This window comes from Cervus canadensis, chromosome 13 (assembly GCF_019320065.1).
Source record: "Cervus canadensis isolate Bull #8, Minnesota chromosome 13, ASM1932006v1, whole genome shotgun sequence".
Classification (NCBI taxonomy): domain Eukaryota; kingdom Metazoa; phylum Chordata; class Mammalia; order Artiodactyla; family Cervidae; genus Cervus; species Cervus canadensis.
Genome location: NC_057398.1, coordinates 5,291,947 through 5,313,758, shown reverse-complemented (window position 1 = coordinate 5,313,758; position 21,812 = coordinate 5,291,947). Strand labels below are relative to the sequence as shown.

At 50.8% G+C, this 21,812-nt stretch overlaps 1 long non-coding RNA gene across 1 annotated transcript; it reads left to right on the top strand.

The window, feature by feature from the left end:
* Positions 1–1,136: 1,136 nt before the first annotated feature.
* LOC122452539 lies at positions 1,137–8,082 on the top strand. Its single transcript, XR_006272741.1, has 3 exons — positions 1,137–1,529; positions 1,768–1,863; positions 7,631–8,082. It is a non-coding gene; the product is annotated as an uncharacterized LOC122452539 (long non-coding RNA).
* The last annotated feature ends 13,730 nt before the right edge of the window (positions 8,083–21,812 follow it).

Genomic DNA, 21,812 nt, shown 5'->3' with positions numbered 1-21,812 from the left:
GGTTGGGAGGATCCCCTGGAGAAGGGCATGGCAACCCACTCCAGCACTCTTGCCTGGAGAATCCCATGGACAGAGAAGCCTGATCGGCTACAGTCCATGGGGTCGCAAAGAGTGGGACGCGACTGAAGTGACTTAGCATGCACGAACACCAGGGGGTGAGTGAGAACACAGGGTGATGTGTGGTCAGAGGGACACAGTTAAATCGCATCTGGGGCCCGTTCCACCTGCCTGGATACAGCCTGGCTCCATCCATTCAGTTTCCCAGAGAGGTGTGTGAGCAGATGGAGTCCAGGAAGATCCAGGAAGGGAGTGCACAGGGGGACCCTGGCTGCATGTTTTTATACCGGGACTGGGTGTTTGTGGAGGACCCCTTGAGAAGGCATGCCACAAACGCATCTTTCGGTGCACGTCAGAACAACCAGGGACCAGGCCAGGTCTGTGGAGGGGAAACAGGAAAAATGAGGAAAGAAAGAAGGATGGTAGTAGAATGTGGGGGAAGGAGGTGGCCGGAGAAGAGAAACTAGCAGGAAGAGCCCAGGGTGGAAATGGCAGGAGGCTCCCACGCCTGGCTCAGGCGCCAGCAGCCATACTGCCCTCTTCCTAAACTCCTTTCACCAGCTCTCGCGAGTTCTCACGGAGCCCAGAGGACACAGGATGAACAAAACAGGCCTTGTTGCTACTCAACCAGAGTTCCCTGTAGAGGCAAACGGAAGTGGAGCAGGCAGAGAGGCTCGTGGGGGAGACGGCGCGTCACGGGAATGAGCCGTCACACGCACAGATGCTGCGGGCCCTTCCCCGCCCCCCGCCCCCAGCCCCAGCGCAGCAGAGTCTGCGTCCCTCCTTCCGGTTTGGGCTCTCCTGAGGAAATGACCCTCCCCACCTCCCTCCTCCAAGCCTCAGCCCGAGGACCCGGTGTTCAGTTCTCACGCATACTTCCCTCTCGGTCTCCCACCACTCTGACCATCTCTCGGGATCTGAGTTTGTTTTTTTTTCATCCTTTCCCGGTCTCTTCAAGAGCTTCCCTGGTGGCTCAGCTGGTAAAGAATCCCCCTGCAATTTGGGCGACCTGGGTTCGATCCCTGGGTTGGGAAGATGCCCTGGAGACGGGAAAGGCTCCCCACTCCAGTATTCTGGCCTGGAGAATTCCCTGGACTGTAGAGTCCATGCGGTCACAAGGAGTCGGACACGACTAAGCGACTTTCACTTCACTCACTGCCTCTTCAAGCTCTGGCCATTCAGACGTGTTAGGAACAGGAAGGGCCAGAGGAAAAAGCAACGGCTGCCGTTTGCCACAGGGTCGGGAAAGAGCACGTCCTCCAGCCCTGCTGACGGGAAGAGGAAGGAAGTGTGTCCAACAGGCCCCTCGGGGCAGAGGTAAAGGGCGGCGGCCCGGCCTCCCTGGCACCCTGCTGGTCTCTGAATGGCCCTGTTTCCCTGTGGTATCAAGACAGCTGGCCCTCTGGGCACGCGGTGGGGAAGACAACTCAGCCAAGGAAGCAAATGGCAGCTGGTGTGACGTTGGCTCCAAGGTACGCCTCTGGTCCCGGTCCACTCTGAGAGCCCTCGGTGTCTCTGGTCGCTGGATTCCTCTCCAGCCTCCAGGCCTCAGAGGCCAGCTTCACCCCACTTGACTTGCTAGTCGGAGTTCTGAGGTGGATTGTTGAGACAACCCTCAGCTCCTTTCCGCCCCTCATTCCTCACCTCCTTTTATGAGTTCCTTCCTAAATGTCTGCCCTAAATCCCTCCTGTCATGATGTCCTTCTACAGGAGCAGAGACCTGGAGTCAGCAAAATGCCACAAATTCTGGACACCCTTGCTGCACACAGAGGTCAAGCGCCTGAAGCAGCTTAACGGTTCACACGGGTACGCTGGGAACCAGGCGTCTCAATTAGCGCTTGAGAAGGATGGATGGAGAGCCAGGGTGAGGAAGCCTCCTTCAGAGGCCATGGAGCCGCCCCCGAAGGCTGGGGGGCGTACACCCACAGTGCCCACCCCTGGCTCAGCTCGAAGCTCCAGCGACAGGACTTGGAATGCACTTCCGGGGGAAACCGACCAGCCCCACGTGCGAAGGTGCTCCCAGCCGGGTCCCCGTCGTTGGTCCCGCAGAGCCCTTCTCGGGAGCCGGGTGCCCCATCATGCCTCTGACTCGTGCCTGCCCTTCTCCCACCCAGAGTGCCAGTGTGCACGCTGAGCCATCTTTTTAATTTTCTGGTTGGCTTGGCAAATGGCAGCTGCCCTGTCCCCGGAGCCCCGGGCTTCTGCACAACTTCCCTGCGCTCCCCTCCGCTGTCCCTGCCTGGCGAGCACCAGCTCACCCCAGCCTGGCCTTCAAACGGGCCTTCGTGCCAGTCAGACACCGTGTCCCTCCGTTGCCTCTGCCCTCCCAATCCCAGGGGCTCCCTTCCTCCCTGACCCCCACCCCCAGACTCAGCAACGGGGCAGCTCCAAAAGCCAAAAAGAGGAGAGGGAGTAGGGAGGGGAAGCTGGGAACTAAAAGCACCCCCACCCCCCGCCCGCATCTGCTGCTGCACTCACGCCCCTCCCCCAGCCGCCAGCAGCCCCCTCATGAGATCCAAAGGCTCTGGCGCCAGCCAGGCCCCTTGGAGCAGTGACAGCCACGTGCTGCGTGTGCCCAGTTCTGCAGCTGGGCTAATTACTGGGGATCCAGAGCTTGGGGTCCAGCCCCAAACCAAACAAATTAGGACAAAACCCATAGCCTTCTTCATTCCTCTCCTTCCCAGCCAGCAATTGCTAAAGGACCCCTATAATTGATAACAGTGCAATCAAAACCCACCACCTGTCCTTAATCCTAAGGACTCGGGAGCCCAGCCAACAGCACAGCGCATCCCTCTAAGGCCACAGCAACACAGGGTTTAACGATACAGCATCTCCAAGGGCCAGCGTCGCTTCCTCCAGGCTGGACCGTGTCCTTGCACCTGGGACCTGGGACCTGTCACGTCCCCAGACATGGTCCAGGACATGGACAGCTGGGTGGACAGGCTAGACCTTGGAGGACTTGGGGCCAGGACTTCCCACAGGGGTGGACCAGCCCTCTGAGAACTGCCGCTGCTGCTGTCAGCACTGGTGTGGACCCGGGGGTTTGTGGCTGGAACGGCAGCAGTGGGTGGCCTGGGCCCTCAGGACACTCAAGTGCACAACTCAGAGGCTGAGAGTCACCTCCCAGGAGGCCAAATTCAGAAAACTGGGGAAGCAGGAGGAGAGGATCAGCCGGGTCTGGCTCCAGCATCAAGGCCAGGTTCAGGAGCAGATATTAAAGCAAGGATGCGGCGGTGTGTGAGAGCTGGGTGTTAGGGAAGGAGATCACAGCACGGTCAAGGCCAGGCTCCACCAGCCAGGAGGAATCAGGACCCTGATCCGATGCTGAACTCAGACAGCCTGACCAGGGTCCCACTTAGTCCTGAAACAGAAGTGGCAAAAGACGCCGGGTCAGAGACGAGGACCAGCTCGTGGACATTGGTGAGGCGGACCTATTCCCCACCTCCGGTTTGAGCCTGAACTGACAGGCCCTTTGGGGGAGCTCTGGCCTGAGAGTGTCAGGCACCCAAACCCCAACACCAGACCACACGGGACGGAGCAGCCGCGCAGGTTCACGTGACCGTGGGAAGCGAGGGCCGGCCGGTCTGGAGTGAAGGGGCGGAGAACACCTGGAACCCGGTCCACGCTGAGCACCTGCCCAGCAAAGTGCCCAGTCCCAAGACCAGCATCAGCCTCCCTGGGAACCTGCTAGAAATCTACCTTTCCAGCCTCACCGCAGGCCCCTGTATCACAGACTCAGACGGTGGGGCTGGACCACCTATATTTTTATAAGCTCTCGCAGCGACTCTTGATTCTAAAGGTTGAAAATCTCTAGGTGCAGTTCCCAGGGGAGGGCGTGCGTGCATGCGAAGTTGCTTCAGTTGTGTCCGACTCTTTGCGACCCCATGGACTGTAGCCCGCCAGGCTCCTCTGTCCATGGGATTCTCCCGGCAAGAATACTGGAGTGGGTTGCCATGCCCTCCTCCAGGGGATCTTCCTGACCCAGGGGTCTAACACACATCTGTTACATCTCCTGCATTGGCAGGCAGGTTCTTGACTACTAGTGCCACCTGGGAAGCCCTCTCAGGGGAGACTTTCATTTATTCACAGTTGTTTTCAAATTCAGTCCTACGCTGGAATTATCTGAAAGGCTTGTTAAAACACAGATTGCTGGAGTCGCTGACTCAGCAGGCTGAGGTGGGCAGCCTGAGAAGGGGCATTTCTGACTAGTTCCGAGGCGATGCTGATTCTGCTGGTCCAGGGACCACACTTTGAGAGCCACTGATTTAAATATCTGGGGACAGGATGTAATCCTCTGACTGGAGGTGAGCTCCCAGACTGCATCTCTGGGGCAAAGCCAGGGCCCAGGAGGAAGCATCAGTTTTAATTAGGCAACGTGATGGGATGGATGCTTATGTTGTCCCTTCCAAATTCACAGGTCAAAGTCCAATGGATTTGGAAACAGGGCCTAAGAGCAAGTGATAAAGGGTAAATGAGGTCGGAGGCGGGACTTCCATCTGAGAAGCCTGGTGCCTTTATAAGAAAAGGGAGAGACACCAGAGCGCTTTCTCTCTCTCTTCCTCATGAGGACATGTCTAGAAGGTTGTCTAGAAGCCAGGAGAGAGGTCTCACCAGAAACCATATCATCCAGCCTCCAGAACTGGGAGAAACAAAGTTCTCTCATTTCAGCCACTCAGGATCCCCTGGGGAAGGGAAAGGCTACCCACTCCAGTATTCTGCCCTGGAGAATTCCATGGACTATATAGTCCATGGAGTTTCAAAGAGTCGGACACAACTGAGTGACTTTTACTTTCACTTACTTTCCGGCTGTGGTGCTTTATTATGGTAGCCTAACCCTGAGTATTCATTGGAAGGACTGATGCTGAAGATGATGATATTCATTGGCCACCTGATGCGAAGAGCTGACTCATTGGGAAAGACCCTGATGCTGGGAAAGATTGAAGGCGGGAGGAGAAGGGGACGACAGAGGACGAGATGGTTGGATGGCATCACCGACTCAATGGACATGAATCTGAGCAAACTCCCAGAGACAGTGAAGGACAGGGAAGCCTGGCGTGCTGCAGTCCATGGGGTCACAAAGAGTTGGACAGGATTTACTGATTGTACAAGAACAACAACAAGCAGACTAAGAGGCTCAGGGACCAAACAACCTGAGTATGTCTGGTGATTTAATCAAAGAGAGCGAAAGAAAAGTGTCCATGTTTCTCCCTCAGCTGTCAGCACAATGAACGCCATGATGGTTTCCTGCTGGTTCGGACCCCTCCTCACCTTCTGAGTGATCCTCCTCTTTTCCCTCCCTGTGCAAATAGCCCTCCCGAAACTGCCTTTAAAGTCTCTTCCTGGTTCCCCTCTCCTCCTCCGTCCGTCCACCAACGGCCTCTCCACCCAGCCGCAGGGCAGGCCTTCATCTCTGGTTGAAAGTCACACCCCGGTCTCCAAGCGGCCCCCTCCGTCCCTGCCTCAGTCTCCTTTCACCTCTGCCCCTGGCTCCAGCTGGGATGAATCATCTCAAGGAGCAGTCAGGAGAAGCAGGCTCAGCCGGGCACAGGAGGACCCAGCTAGCTATCGAGTCCCTGCGGAGGCAGCAGCCCCGGGTCAGGGAGGCTCCCAGAAGATTTATTGGCCACTAAACCCAGCTGGAGGGGGTGGAATAAGTAGGCAGGGTATAATCAAAGTGATACTTTATGTTGTTCCATCTCAGGAAAATAATTGTTCCACTGGAACATCATTACACTATCATTTTTCTACTCTTGCACCACTTACTGGGAAATAGAAACTCACTTTCTTCTTCATAATAAGGAGCAATTTCAATAACTCAAAAGGCTTTTTCTGAGATGGAGCCATTCTCCATCCTTCGGCAAAGGACAGTCCCCCGCCCTGGACTCCCAGTCTAGAGCAAGGGTCTCGGGAGCTCCTGGGGGCAGCTGTCCCCGCCTCACAATGCCCTCCTGCCCACCACTCGGGGGACCATCTAGCCCAGTTTCCCAGGATTAAAAGGTTTTCCAAGATCTTGGACTTTAGGCACCAACGTCAGGTCATAAAAATAAAATAGGGAAGGAAGATTGGCAGTAAGGGGTAGAGTGGTGTACTTCTAAGGAGGTTGATTGGGGTAGGCTTCATTAAGAAGGTGGCATCTGAGCACAAGTTTAAAGGCAGTGAGGCAGGTTTATGAGGATATTTGAGGGAAGGGCATTCCAGACAGAAGGATCAGTCAGGGCAAAGTTCAGAGGCAGAGCTTGGCGTGTGTATTCAAGAAATCCCATGGAGGCCCTTGGGGCTGGAGCAGTGCGAACAAAGGGAAAAGGGAAAGAGAGAGAAATGGCAAGCATGATCAGAGGCCAGATTTTGCAGGATTCTACAGACCTTGATGAGACCGTTGGCTTGTACCCGGAGGAGATGGACAAAAGGACACGATTCAGTTTATGTTCTCATGGACTGGCTCTGACCGCTGTGGAAGACCATGGAAGACCAGTTAGGAGACTGGAGCAATAACACAATTAAGTAATGACTGCCTTAGACCAAGATGGTAATTAGCGGACCTGGGGAACAGCAGCTGGATCCTGGGTATATTCTGAAGGTGAAGCTGATAGATTTTCCTGATGGAGATTGGGTGTGAGCTGTTAAGAGCAAAGAAGAACAGCGTGACTTCCAATATTTAAATGCACAGGGCCCATCACTAGATCGTAGAATAAATAATGCATGTATTTCAAAGGCTCACTCTACCCCAGAAAAACATGCACTTGAGATATTGATGGATTTAAGTTAGAAACTAAACCGCACTTCCAAATAGAATCATTTAGACTCTGGAGTATGGTCTTTAATGCAGAATAGCTTTGCATTCATCCCTAGGGCTGGGGCTGAATAACAGGACCACCTACCCAAGGTCAGCTCTCTAGCCTCGTGGCTGACTCTGTGCAGTCCAGCTGTTAAGAGATTGGATCTGCATTTAAACTGTCTGAGGTTCCATTTTTTTCATCTAATGATTGTCGTGAGAATTGAATAAGATTATGTTCATAAAATACATAACACAGGGCCTAGACCCTGGGGGATGCTTCATTACGGGTAGAGATGTTGTGCATGCTAAGTCACTTCAGTTATCTCTGACTCTTGGCGACCCTGTGGACTGCAGCCCGCCAGACCCCTCTGCCCATGGGTTTCTCCAGGCAAGAATACTGGAATGGGTTGCCATGCCCTCCTCCAGGGGACCTTCCTGACCCAGGGATCAAACCCACATCTCTTGCGTCTCCTGCACTGGCAGGCAGGTTCTTTACCACTAAAGCCACCTGGGAAGCCCCAAGAGATGTTGAACGCTCTTTGAACGGCGTTGAAATTCTGACAGTGACCAGCAGAGGGCACCACCAGCGGAGACAGTGCTGCGCACTGCTAGGGAGGCTGGCATATATGCCTTGGATCCACTAATCTGGAGAAGAAAAAAAATAATAATAAATAAATAAATAAAATAAACCGGCTTCACATAAATAATAAGCTGGCATTACGTTTTTCTTCTCTCCTCTTTCTCCTTACCCCTTTTTGCCAAATTTTACATTTCCCCCGATTCTCCGCCTCGTTTCAGAGACCCCCTGCTGTGTGAAATGGATCTTCTATTTTGGGGCTGCCTTTGATCAGAACAGCCCCAGAGCCCTGGCACTAGAGAAGAACAATGTACCAGCCTGCACCACCAGCCAGTTCTCAGCTCCTCCCCAGAGCCCAGCAGAAGACCAGACGACTCTCCCGGCACCCTGGGCGTGGGGAGGACAAGACAAGGAAAGATCAGGTTTGCCCACTTTTGCTCTGGTCCTTGGAAGTTCTGCTCCTTATCTCGTCTCCCATTGCTTCACCACACTGCCAAAATTACCTCGATAATATATTTTTTTTAATTTAAGAATTCATTTTCACTTCGAGAAAGAAGAACACTGCAGCCAGATAAGAAACTCCATCTGTCATCAAGAAAAAAGGGTCGTGGATTTGGGTGTCACAAATCCTGTAATGTCTTAAATTAAGGTGCCACTTCTGCAGGCTTTCTTCGTGTTTGTGAAATGATTATTCTACAGAGGTGCATTTAATATGGTTAAAATAATGATTATGCATGTTTAATACATCAATTTAAGTTATTATCTCCCAAGCTATAAAATGCAGGATAATTTCATAAATAATTATAAAGCATTTACAAATAGTGACTTGATGCAAACCATTCTTGCTAATCCTTTATCTTTCACAAACACAGAAATAACAATTAGATTCCTGGAATGGGAAAGGGAGGTTAGGTTCTAGAAAGTGTCACTCCCTTACTGAATGCAAATAAGGAGACAAGGGAAAAAACTAAAAGCCTTGGGTAGAACCAGTGTACGTTCCCCCTCTCCTGACAGCTGGAAGATGTCCATCTGGGGTATCATTAGTCTAGGTACCCAGCTTTCTCTCTGCAGGGACTTAGGAGTGGGGGGGGGGTGGCGGTGTGGCCTCAGGGAAGGGAGGAGTCTTTGAATCCCTTGGAGAAAGAATAATTCTGCCTCCTTCTAATTTTTTAAGAAATAGAGAAGTTGCCATACTGAGACCTGACCACATGGTTAGAATAAGAAGCAACGTTCCCCACCCAACTCACACACACACACACACACACACACACGTAGGCAGGACATCCCTTGACTCTTGAAAGTTTGATCCAGATCTTCAATTATGCGGAAGGATGAACTGAGTCACTAGGGACCATATAAGACAAAAAGCTTCAGCCTCCATCCTTGAGCCTGTCCATCAACGACACAGGCTTAGAGAGGCAGGAGATCCCTCAACGAGCCTGTACTCTTGATGGGGAGCCTGAATGTTCCCTTTGAAACTATTCGATGACACAGACATCATAGAGCTGAGGTTAAATCAGCCACAGTAAAATTTAGTTGACATAAATAAAGTAAATCCAGGAAGGCTTTTTGGAAGAAATGAGATGGAGCCAGGTCACAGATCAGTGGAATCAAGTAAATCAAAGACAGGCCAAAGATGCTGAAAGGGACAGTGCACGGTGTATTTAAGGCACCTGGCACACAGTAGGGACCAGCTGTGACTCAAGCTAGGACGTCAAGAGCCAGGAGATATCTTGGGATAATGCCCTTTGCATCCCGCCAAAGCAGTCTGTCTCTCAAAGGCTGGACAGTGGCGGAGATGAGGACGGGAAGGGGTCCCAAGCATGCCTCCAGCCGATCCAAACCCCAGCTCTGCAGAAACAGACGGCTCCCAGTTTGGCACCAGCATTTAAAGGGCTGTGGAGGGAGAAAGAGAAGGGGCCAGACCTCAAGGGCCCCAACGCTGGGACGTCGGTTCCTGTGATGGTGCATCATGGCTACTTACAGACCAGCAGAGCTCAAGTGAGTCCCTGCTGTAGACCGACTCCCCAGGTCTGGGGAGGGGGAGGGGTAGAGGAGGGTCTTAAGAGCAGACCACCAACCAGTGGGTCAGCGCAGTGCCAGGTGGCAACCCCACGGAGGAGGCTGCTGACAGTTGCTGAGTGGGCTCAGGAGTAGGCTCCAATCACAGCTCAGATGTAAGAGCCTCAGAGAAGCTAGAGGGCATCTCCTCCACTTCTGCCAGTCTCAGAGCCCCCAGCAGAGAGGGTCAGGGGGTAAGACAGACCGAATTCTTACAGCTGAGTCCTTGGCCCCTTTCCTGCAAAAGAGTTCATGTCTAGGAACCCACGCGAAGGGCACCTTTCACCCCCACACCTGCACCCGCACACTTTTGTCACCACCGTGACACGTCTGCAGAGGCCCTGGCCAGGTCCTCAACACTCCCCTAGTCGCGGTTCTGGCAACATGCTGCTGGGCAAGAAAAGGAATCCCTCTGACTCTCAGACACCAAAGCCCAGTCCGAGGGACCCTCAGATCTTTCATGCTGTATCTCTATCTCCCTCCTGTGTCCTCTGCACTGTAGTTTTGGTAAAATCAACTAACCCAGTAATGAACTCACTGAAACAGGATATCTGCTTAGCTTCAAAGCATCACCCCTCAAGGATTACCTGGTGGTTTTAACACATCTCCACAATTTCTTTGCCACTTTCCCCCAGAAAGTGTTGCTTAAATCCATGCCCTTGACTGTGGTCTGGACTTGGTGAGTCCCTTCTAACAGACAGAGTCTGGGAAGGGGAAAATAGTGACTTCTTAGTAGGGAGCATTGGTGAGGAATTACCCAGGAGATGAACTTCCTGGGTGGCTCAGACAGTGAAGAATCTGCCTGCAGTGCGGGAGACCTGTGTTTGAACCCTGGGTGGGGAAGATCCCCAAGGGAATGGCAACTCACTCCAGTATTCTTGCCTGGAGAATCCCATGGACAGAGGGGCCTGGTGAGCTACAGTCCATGGAGTCGCAAAGAGTCAAGCACAACTGCACGACTAACACTGAAGCTTTTTCTAGTAAGATACACGTAGGCAGGGCTACTAGATTATTCTGGAAAATTAGGCTGAGGCTACACTCTCAGAGAGTGCCTAGAAGGGCTCACATCCATGGCTTGTCATGTTGAGACCATGAGCCCTGTGAGGTGACTGGATGAGACGGGCACTCCGCCTCGGTGGTATTCTTCCTAAAAGCCATGCATGCTGGTGCTGTCACTTCAGTTCAGTTCAGTTGCTCAGTCGTGTCTGACTCTTTGCGATCGCATGAATCGCAGCACACCAGGCCTTCCTATCCATCACCAACTCCCAGAGTTTACTCAAACTCATGTCCCTCGAGTCAGTGATGCCATCCAACCATCTCATCCTCTGTCGTCCCCTTCTCCTCCTGTCCCCAATCCCTCCCAGCATCAGGGTCTTTTCCAATGAGTCAACTCTTCACATGAGGTGGCCAAAGTATTGGAGTTTCAGCTTCAGCATCAGTCCTTCCAATGAATACCCAGGACTGGTCTCCTTTAGGATGGACTAGTTGGATCTCCTTGCCATCCAAGGGACTCTCGAGTCTTCTCCAATACCACAGTTCAAAAGTTTGGCTCTTCGGGCACTTGTTGTCCACATCACTCATCTCCATCCTTATAAGCAGAGATGGCTTTGCAGGAGTAACACTCAGCTTGGAAATATCCACCACACTCCCACCCTCCTGCTTTCCCCACCAACTCTTTCCGGCTGAGACCACCCCCCAGCCTCTGGAGACAGGACAACAGTGCCTCCTGGTGACGGGGGTGAGGAACTGCGCATCTCCCCATCCCTGCTGCTGCTGCTGCTGAGTCGCGTCAGTCGTGTCTGACTCTGTGCGACCCCATAGACGGCAGCCCACCAGGCTCCTCCATCCCTGGGATTCTCCGGGCAGGAACACTGGAGTGGGGTGCCATTTCCTTCTCCCATCCCTATAGCTCTTCAGATCCCGGGCCCTGATGGAGCCCTGCTCCACCCTGCCTTCTTTCTCTTTCATCTCCTCTCGAGACTCAGTGAACTTCGGCACAAGTGACCCTGTTTCCCATGTAGGCACACACCCTTTTCCGGTTCTTTGCTGGGCTTTTTCCCTTTCTTTCTCTCGAACCCAGGTCTTCCGCATTGAAGGCAGATTCTTAACCAGCTGAACCACAAGGGAAGCCCTAACTCTTGGCAAGGCTCCCCCAGGATTCCTTCACTCCCTTTTTGTTACATTTGTGAACAAACCAATGACCTTCATGGAGACCAGTAAGAGCTGGCCTCATTATATGCAATTGGGGAAAGGGAGGGACATCCCTGAGTTCTGCACAGAAATTAGATAAAAGAAAAACTCAGTCTCATTGACTTCTAAAACCCTTGGAAATACTCTGAAATTCCATTTAGGTTTTTCCATGTCTCTCTCTACTTTCTCATCCTTTTCTAATCATTTTTCCTCAGACTCCAATATTCAAAATAAAAAATGTTTACCTATTTTACTCAATACTATCATATGTCTCTCTTAATTACTAGCTTTACAAGAGTATTGTTTTCTACTATTTTTCATGGCAAATGCACAGTACTTAATCTATACTCTGGGTTAAATAGGTTTTTGGCAGCCCGCCCGGGAGCCTTGCCAGCGCTGATATCCTTGTCGTTGTGGGAAAAAGCTTCAGACAACTAACTCAAATGAATTTTTGGAACTCAACCCATTTATAAGTCAGGAACTGCCTGGGCTGCCATGAATGGTTGTTTGATTGGTTTGGGGGATATAGGTCTTTCTTGTTTCCCAAATGAACTCATTCAATATGCAACAAATACAAATTAAGGCCTATTACAGGCAAGCCGTCCGCCAGACCCAGGGGATGCTACGGGGCCCAGTTTAGTATCTGCCCTCATGGGACACAGACCGGCGAGCGGGCAAGTCCAAGGCCAGGCTGTGATGGGGGTTTGTATTAGCTGAAATTCACCAGAGAAGCAGAGCCAGTAGGAGGTTACATACACATAGGCCTCCCCGATGACTCAGGGGTAAAGCAGCTGCCTGCAATGCAGGAGACACAGGAGACGTGGGTTCGATCCCTGAGTTGGGAAGATCCCCTGGAGAAGGAAACTGCAGCCCACTCCACTATTCTTGCCTGAAAAACCCCATGGACAGAGGAGCCTGGAGGGCTACAGTCCAAAGGGTCACAGTGAGTCAGACAGGACTTAGTGAATAACCGAATGTGTGTGTGTGTGTATATATATATATATATGAAAAGAGAGATTTATTTTAAGGAATTGTGGGGGCTGGCAAGTTTGAAATCTTGTAAAGCAAGCTGGCAGGCCTGAAATTCAGGTAAAAGTTGATTCAGTCTTGAGTCTGAAGTTTGTAGGGCAGCTAGAAGCAAGAAACTGGGAGGGGGAATTCTGTGTTTGAGTCTTCAGGTCAATTGTTCTTATTCAGAAAACAGGCCTTCAGGGGACTGGATGAGCCCACCCCCCCCACCCCCCCTCACCCCCCCCCCACCCCCTGCTCCCCCGCCACCGACACACACACACACTCACACTATGGATTGAAGTGGGCAATCCACTTCACTCAAAGTCTACTGATTGTTCATATTGAGAACATCTAAAATATATCTTTGCAGCAATGTCTAGACTGGCATTTGAGCAAACAACTGGCCTCCATAAGCTTGCTGAGTTGACACAGAATCAACCATCACATTGGAAAAACCCAGTGAGCCTAGACTCCGTAGGTGGCGTTCCTGCCCTGGTCTGCGGGAATCAGGTACAAGCTGAGACCTGAAATAGGGCTTCTCCAGGTGAACGTTTGGCAGACGGAGCCAGCGCTCCCCTCCACATCCCTGGGTGGTCTGTTCCATGACAGGCTCAGAGTATTACACCATACTTTGCCCACCCCTGGGTTTCCTTTGTGGCTCTGAAGGTAAAGAATCCGCCTGCAATGCGGGAGACCTGGGTTCGATCCCTGGGTTGGGAAGATCCCCTGGAGAAGGGAAAGGCTACCCTCTCCAGTATTCTGACCTGGAGAATTCCACAGGCTGTATAGTCCACAGGGTTGCAAAGAGTCGGACACGACTGAGCAACTTTCACACATAGCTTGCACATGCCTGGGGCTTCCCTGTGGCTCGGAAGATAAAGATCCCGCCCAGGGGATCAATCTCTGGGTGGGAAAGAGTCCCTGGAGGAGGAAATGGCAACCCACTCCAGTATTCTTGCCTGAAAAGCCGCAGGGACAGAGGACCCTTGTGGGCTGCAGTCCGGTACAGAGCCTGGCAAAGAGTCAGCGAGGGCTGAGCGGCTAACACACACTTGTGCACCCCCAGCCTCCAACCCGCGCCCCGCGCCTTCCTCAGACCCTAGGAGGGGCAGCAAGTCTTCTGTCCGCTCTGGTTGCCCAGGGCAAGTTCAGCCTTGGTCCAGGTGGGTATTCCCGTAAGGCCAAGAGCCCAGACCCCAGGGCTCTGGGGTGAGTGTCCCCTCCTCCCCTCCCCGGGGAGGAATCGTCTCCTGGCGTCCACTCCGCCGCGTCCACATCCCAGAATGTGCACCTGTCCTCTTGCCGCCCGAGGATGCCACCGAGCCAGGCCCCGAGCCCGGGTCGGCCGGGTCGGCCCCTGCCCGCCCCGCTCGCGGCCCCGGGCCCCCTCCCCGCTTCTGGAGGCGGCGGAGCATCTGGCGCCCGACTCCTGAGCAGTCCGTCAGCCTTCACGCCGCTGTCACCACCAGACGTGGGGGAACGAAAACAAAAGACGTGACAAATTTGTCCTTTTCTCTTTCATAATTAACCAAAATATCTCAGCGTGTCGCGAAGCACGGCTCCTAATTAACAGACAGGCGAGAGGCGATTAAGGAAAAAAAAAAAGGCCCCGCATCCCCTCTCCGCCCCCTCCCCCCGCGTCCCCCTCCCCCTCCCCGTAATTATGTTTGCAGGAGAGAATGATATTCTGGTCAGACGCGACAGACAGAGCGAGCCCAGTCCCCAGCGAGGCAATTAATATTTCACACCTGCCAACGCGCAGTGGCCGGGGGAGGGGGGGGCGCTGGGGAGGCGAGCGGCTTGTCACCAGGCCAGAGTGTGCAAAAGCCAAGTGGGGACAGTCCTTCTGTCGGGCTGCGGGGATGGGCAGGGCGGGCTGGCGCGGAAAACAACTCTTTCTGGCGTGGATGGGGGGGTGGGTGGGGTGGTGGTTGGAGGATCATTGGACAGAACAAAGAATCTGCCAGAACAAAGTCGTTGCATCTGGACAGAACAGAGTCCTTGCATCCACTCTTCAGCGGCGGTCCGGCTCTGGCCCCACCTCCGGGCTCACTGCACACACACCGCCTCCCCACCCAGAGGGTGGCATGGGAGGAGCAGCGGGCAGCTCCACACGTGGGCACAAAACGTGCACCCGTGCCCCCCGCCCCCAGGCCCACGGGTTCATACACTGCCTGCAGGGGCATCATTGCTGTGCCAACCCTGCCCACCCCAAGCACACATCCTCACACCCTCTCTGGTGCTCCCCAGGGAGCCCACGCACGGACACACACACACACACACACACACACTCATATTCTTGCTTTTATGTACGCACATACACACACAACCATTCCCAAGGCAAACAATCAGCAAAGTTGGTGACTATTTATTATGTTCAGATCCCTGCACCCCTGAGATTCTAGCCTCCGTGATGGAGATAAAACTATTATGACTTTTTAAAAAAACCAAGAAAAGGAGGTCACTGCAAAGCTCTGTCTGGTAAGTGATACCTGCCAGACAGGGGTGTCTTCCTCGCCTGTTCCGAGCATGCGCTAGTCACCAGGTTCTCTCACAGTCGCTTCATATCCCTTACATCCCTCACGGGAAAGTCACGCAGACCCAGAACACCCCTGCGTCTCACATACAGGAAATCCGAGACTCCCGGAGGTTAGGCATCTCACCCCAGTTAGAGAGTTAACAAAGCTGCGATCTAAACTCTTCTGTCTGACACCTAATTCAGGTGACCCGTCCACAATCACCTAATGGTTAAAGCCAGCCAAGTGTCACAGTTGAATGTGTTCCCAGACGAATGGATAAAGGTAACGGAGTACATTTATACAGTGGAATACTATTCAGCCCTGAAAAGGAAGGCACTTCTGACGCACAACACGGATAAGCCTAGAGGACATTAGGCGGAGTGAAATAAGCCATTCACAAAAACACACTGTGTGATTCTTATGTGAGTGACCTAGAGAAGTCAGATTCATAGAGACAGCAGACTGGGGGTTGTCAGGGGCTGGGAGAAGCGGGGGGATCCATGTTTACTGAGTGTGGGGTTTCAGCTGCAGAAGATAAAAAGCTTCTGGAGATGGATAGTGGTGATGGTTGTACAGCAATGGGAAAGGATCAATGCCGCTCAGCTGTAAACTCAGAGATGGCTATGATGGTAAATTCTATACTATGTGTTTTTACCACAATTTAAAACATAAAACCAACTGGCGCTGTTGCATACCATGCCAAGGGAGTAGAGAAGGACGAAAGATTACTGCGGGCTTGTGGCCTGAGTGAGTGTGTGGAGAGCTGAGATTTGAACGGGCCCTTGAAGGGAGGTGAGGACTTGAATAGCAGGGCTTAGAGTGAAGGTCGGCAAAACACCAAAGTGCTCATGGGGAGCTGGTGCCTCCCTGGGGAGGGCACCTGTGGAGACCATTTCAATCCAGAGGAAACCATTGTAATACAGATGATTCTAGAAGGGATACCTGAGTGGCAGGTTGGAATCACTCTGGATTCCAGAGTGAAGACTCTAAGGTTTCCAAGGACAACAAAGCCTTTGTGCAGAAGGAAGTGGGAAGTGAGTCCAACTGAAGCGTAGGGGCCTGAGGAGGAAAGAAGCCCCTGGACCAGCGGGGACACTCGGACATGGGGCCTGAGGCCACGCTGGGGGGTTTGGACATCCACAGGCATCAGGGAGACTTGGGAGGGCTGAGCAGAGAGTGGCGGGGGTGGGGGGGACCCTGGGGCTGGAAAGGTTGTTCAGAGGTGGAGGTGAAGATGGTCAGAGATATAGCCAGAACTAGAAAGTGAGAGAAAGCAGAGCCTCACCCTGGAATAGGCCACTGCCCTTGGGGAAGAGACTGAACAGGAGAACAGACTGGTAGATGAAAGGTAGATCAGGCCTTCCTGATGGCAGAGAGGCAGCATCAGGGGCACTAATGTCCTCGAGGAGGAGGCCACAGCCCGCCTGCAGGAGGAGGGCGGCTGATGGGAGGGGCGCTGCAGTTCAGTCCAGGTCCCCCCTCGAGAAAGGGGATCCCCTCCCTCGAGCTGCTGGGGCCTTACCGGCTCCCCCTCCAATGCGAGTCTCGATCCCACTCGCTTCTCCCCCATTGCTTTGCTCCACCCCAGTCCAACCATGGCCCACTGCTTTCCTGTGGCCTTCACTAAGTCATAGAAACAATTTTGTCTGCAAGATGCCGATCAGGAAACTAGCCTCCATGTGGTGGAATTACTTGCTAAAAGACCTGCAAAACTGATATTGATGGATCCTATTGAGGAACCTGAGCCTCCTAACTCAAAATAGGAGCAATTCCCAGGTGCGGGGACTTCTGAGACCGTTTGCCATCCTTCCCTTCCCCCAAGGACTTTACAATCAATTTATGCTTGTCAAAAACAAAATGTTGATAAAAAAAGAAAGGGCCGTGCATATCTGACACCAGTGTGAAATGAGTTTATAGCAAGGCCAGTGGGAGAATAGAAAGTATACAAATCCTAGGGACCCAGACACAGGGCTGGCATCTCACCTTCTCTTGGTGAGATCATGAGGTCACGGGCACATTCCTTTGAAAAGCCTCCATCTCTTCTTTAGTAAATGGCTACTGTTTCTTCATGTATTCACTCTTACATCTGTTTATTCAGAGGTAAATCATGAACAGATAGTCCGAGTCAGGCGTTGTGCTTGACACTGGAGACACCGTGAACGTGGAACAGTGTCTGCCCTCGAGGAGCTTACGTTCTGGTGGGATGGGGTCTGGGATGCAGACCAGGAAGAAGCTGTGCTGTAACACGGTCAGGAGACGACAGAGCCTTGGACTGGGCGGCGGTGCGGAGGTCAAGAGAAGAGCATGGACTCGAGTTACGTGCTAGAGGTGAAATTCACAGGGCGTGCTGACAGGTGAGAGGTTAGAACCAGAAGAGAGAGGGGGGAGAAGAGAGTAACTGCCGTAAGGAGAATTAGAATCAGCAAGACACTCGGCGCTGCGCCTGGCCCACACAGGGGCGCTGGCCACTCTCAGCACTGCGGGGACGAGAATGGAACCCCAGGAGGTTTCCACAGAGGCGGGCAGGCGTAGCAGACAGAGGCTTCTGAAGGAGGTGAGTCTCAGGCCCAGTTTAAAGCAGAGGAGGGAAGCGGATTGACACAGGGGGTGGAAGAGGAGGGCATTGGGGATTTCTGGTGGGAGGCAGAAAGGCCTGGACCAAACATAGGTTTGGAAGTGGCAACTGTGAGTCATCGGACTTAAGAATCAGTTAGGATTGCATATAAGAGGATTTTGCTTAATATACAAGTAAGACATATGTAGGATTTTAACTTAAAATAGAACTAAATCCAGATCCTCAAATTCCTGACTCCTCTTCAGATCTGTGAGCCTAGATTGGGAGTTGCTTTTTGTTTTTTTTTGTTCCCCCTCCACTTGGACACTCTCTCCTTCTTTGCAAGGAGGAAGAACTTTGAGTTGAAAAGGCTCCGAGAGGTTGTGGGGCAAAGAGGCCGAGTGGTTAAGGACCAGCACCAGAGCCCAGAGCCACCTCAGCACCTCTAACCAGCTGTCTCCCCGGAGTGTGTTCTAAAAGGAGAGCCCACCCGTGGGCCTGCTGGGTCTTCCTGTTTTAGCAGCTGCTGCCTACGCAACCTCTGCCTCACTTTCAGCCCCCACTCTCTGAAGGTTGCATTGAGTAAGCAGGAAAAGCGACTGAAGCTCCAGACTGGAGTGGCCTCACCCCAGGCGTACGCATCCCCCGCCCTTGGCGGCCGCGCTCTGTGTGGATGGCCTGGGCCCGGCCCGTGAAGGGGGCCGGGAAGGGGCTGAAGCCGCTCCTGCAGCAGGTGGGGCCATGCCTCCCCCGTTCGGAGGTCCGCCTATACCTGGCCCCCCAGCTCAGCACTTCTCAAAGTGTGGTCCACGGAGTCCTGGGGTTCCCAAGACACTTTCAGGGGTCAGAAGAGTCACAATATTTTTCTAATGATATTAAGACATTATTTATCTCTTTCACCGTGTTGACATTAGCACGATGGTGCAAAGGCAACAGTGGGTAAAACAGCTGACGCCCACATGACCCACAGTAACGACGCCAAATTGAACTAACAGGCATTTTATGTTTTCCTCATCTCGTATTCACAGTTTTATGAATGTTCTTCATGAAGCAGTAGAAATTGTTAATTTTAGTAAATCTCAACCCTAAGCCACATCTTTTAAGTTTCCGTGTGAGTAAATGAGACGTACATATAGATCATTTCTTCAGACACTGAAACCTAGTCTTTGTCCCAAGTGAAAAAACCACTTGAGCGACGGAGCTGTTAACTGAATGAGGTACTCCTTTCACGAAACACCATTTTTGTTTGAAAGAACAATTGACAAGCTATGGTAATTTAGACTTATGTTTTTGATTAGAATTTTCTCGAAAATGAGCCATGTGAACCTGTCACTTTAAGGAAAACACTTGACAGATATGTGGTCAATGATAAAATTGTACTTTCACGTGGAAAGTTTGGAAAATTTCATGAACTGATAGCTTCCCAGTACTTAAAATCTTCCCTGATGAGGTCAGTGACAATAGTAACAAATCTGTTTTTTTGTTTTGTTTTTTTTCTTTTAATCTTATATAATGTGATGTGTCAACATTTGCAAATCTACAAAACTCAGTGAAATAATGTTTTCCAAATGTCCAGGCATGCCTGGATAAAAGATCCGTTGCTAGTAGAAGAATCACCCATGTATCTTCATGCAATACCTGCAATAGGGTATGAAATATTTACTGATATGGTTTCAAACTCTCAATTGCAAATAACTTTTAAGAAACTGTCATGTTTGGAGTTTTAGTTTAGGATCAAAAATGAATTGCCACAATTATCTAAAGAAGCTATGAAAAACTCCTACCTTTTCTATCTCCATGTTTGGATGAGGCCAGATTTTCTCCACATATTTCAACCAAAACAGCAAATCCCAACAGATTGATGCAGAAGCAGATAGGATCCAGTCAGACATGAAAAATATTTTGTAATGGAAAACAATGCCACTTTTCTCACACATCTTTTTATTTTGAAAAATATTTTTCATAAAAATAAGTTATTTATTTTAACATGGAATGGTGGTGGTGGTGGTTTAGTTGCTAAGTTGTGTCCAATTCTTTGCGACCCCATGGACTGTAACCTGCCAGGTTCCTCTGTCCATGGGATTTCTCAGGCAGTAATACTGGAGTGGGCTGCCATTTCCTTCTCCAGGGTAACATGGAATAACTCTACTATCATTATTTTTGTTTTTTGCTGTTATTTTTAAATAAATTGAAAATAGGAATTTTTGAATTTCTGTTTTAGTGTCTAACATGGGAACTATTGTATTAGAAATACAACTCACATAAACAAATGATCTTTGGCATTCTCAATAATTGTTAAAAGAGTGTGAAGACTCCTGAGACCACAAAGTTTGAGAATCCCTCTCTAGCTCACTGTCCCCATGCCCATATTAGCTTTCTCTGGGCCTGGGGCCCAAGTGTTCCTCTTGCAACCATGCCCCAAGATTTGGCTCCTGAATTATAATGTCAACCACAGATCCATAATGCTTCTCTAGAACTTTCAAGGGTTCCCTTTCAGGGTGGTCTATGAGGGCTCCATGCTTCCTTAGCTCAGCACCTACCCCTGCTCGCTCTTGCTCTCTCTCTCTCTCTTTCATACATACACAACAATTGCTCCTATGGACAGTAAAGACCCAAGACTTTCTTGTAGCAGCTTTTTGATCCTGGAAAAGTCAGCCTCTCAGGCTTTGTTTTCCTCAACAGTAATACACAGATGTTAATAGTTAAAACCATCCTAGTGGGGTTTGCACAAGCCTCTTATCTTCATCCATCAGAGGGCAGAAAGAAGAAGCAAGAACTTCAATCCAATGTCCTCCAGAACAAAAAACACCATCACAGAAAACTAATCAGAATGATCACGTGGATCACAGTCTTGTATAACTCAATGGCTCATGCTGGGCAGGGCCATCCAAGATGGACAGGTCATGTTTGAGAGTTCTGACAAAATGTGGTTCACTGGAGAAGGGAATGGCAAACCACTTCAGTATTCTTGCCTCAAGAACCCCATGAACAGTATGAAAAGACAAAAAGATATGACATGAAAGATGGGCCCCCAGGTCAGCAGGTGTCCAGTATTGTACTGGGGAAGAACAGAGAAATAGCTCCAGAAAGAATAAAGAGGCTGAGCCAAAGAGGAAACGATGCTCAGCTGTGGCTGTGTCTGATGGTGAAAGAAAAATCTGATTCTGTAAAGAACAATATTGCATAGGAATCCTGGAGTGTTAGGTCCAAGAATCAAGGTAATTCTATGTGGTCAAACAGAAGATGGCAAGAGTGAACATCGACAACTTAAGGATCTGTGAAATAAAATGGACTGGAAAGGGTGAATTCAGATGACCTTTATATCTACCACTGTGGTCTAGAATCCCTTAGAAGGAATGGAATAGCCCTCATAGTCAACAGAAGAGTCCAAAATGCAGTACTTAGGTGCAATCTGAAAAATGACAGGATGATCTTGGTTCATATCCAAGTCTACATCACAGTAATCCAAGTCTATGCCCCAACCAGTAATGCTGAAGAAGCTGAACTTGAACAGTTCTATGAATACCTACAATACTTTCTACAACTAACACCAAAAAAAAAAATGCCCTTTTCATCATAGGGTATTGGAATGAAGAAGTAGGAGGTCAAGAGGTACTTGGAATAACAGGAAACTTTGGCCTTTGAGTACAAAATGAAGTGAGGCAAAGGCTAACAGCATTTTGCCAAGAGAACTCACTGGTCATAGCAAACACTCTCTTCCAACAACACAAGAGACATCTCTACACATGGATATCACCAGATGGTCAATACCAAAATCAGATTGATTATATTCTTTGTAGCCAAAGATGGAGAATCTCTATACAGTCAGTAAAAACAAGACCAGGAGCTGACTATGGCTCAGATCATGAACTCCTTATTGCAAAATTCAGATCATGAACTCCTTATTGCAAAATTAAATTGAAGAAAGTAGGGAAAACCACTAGACCATTCAGGTAGGACCTAAATTAAATCCCTTACAATTATACAGTGGAAGTGACAAATAGAGTGAAGGGATTAGATCTGAAAGACAGACTGCCTGAAGAACTATGGATGCAGGTTTGCGACATT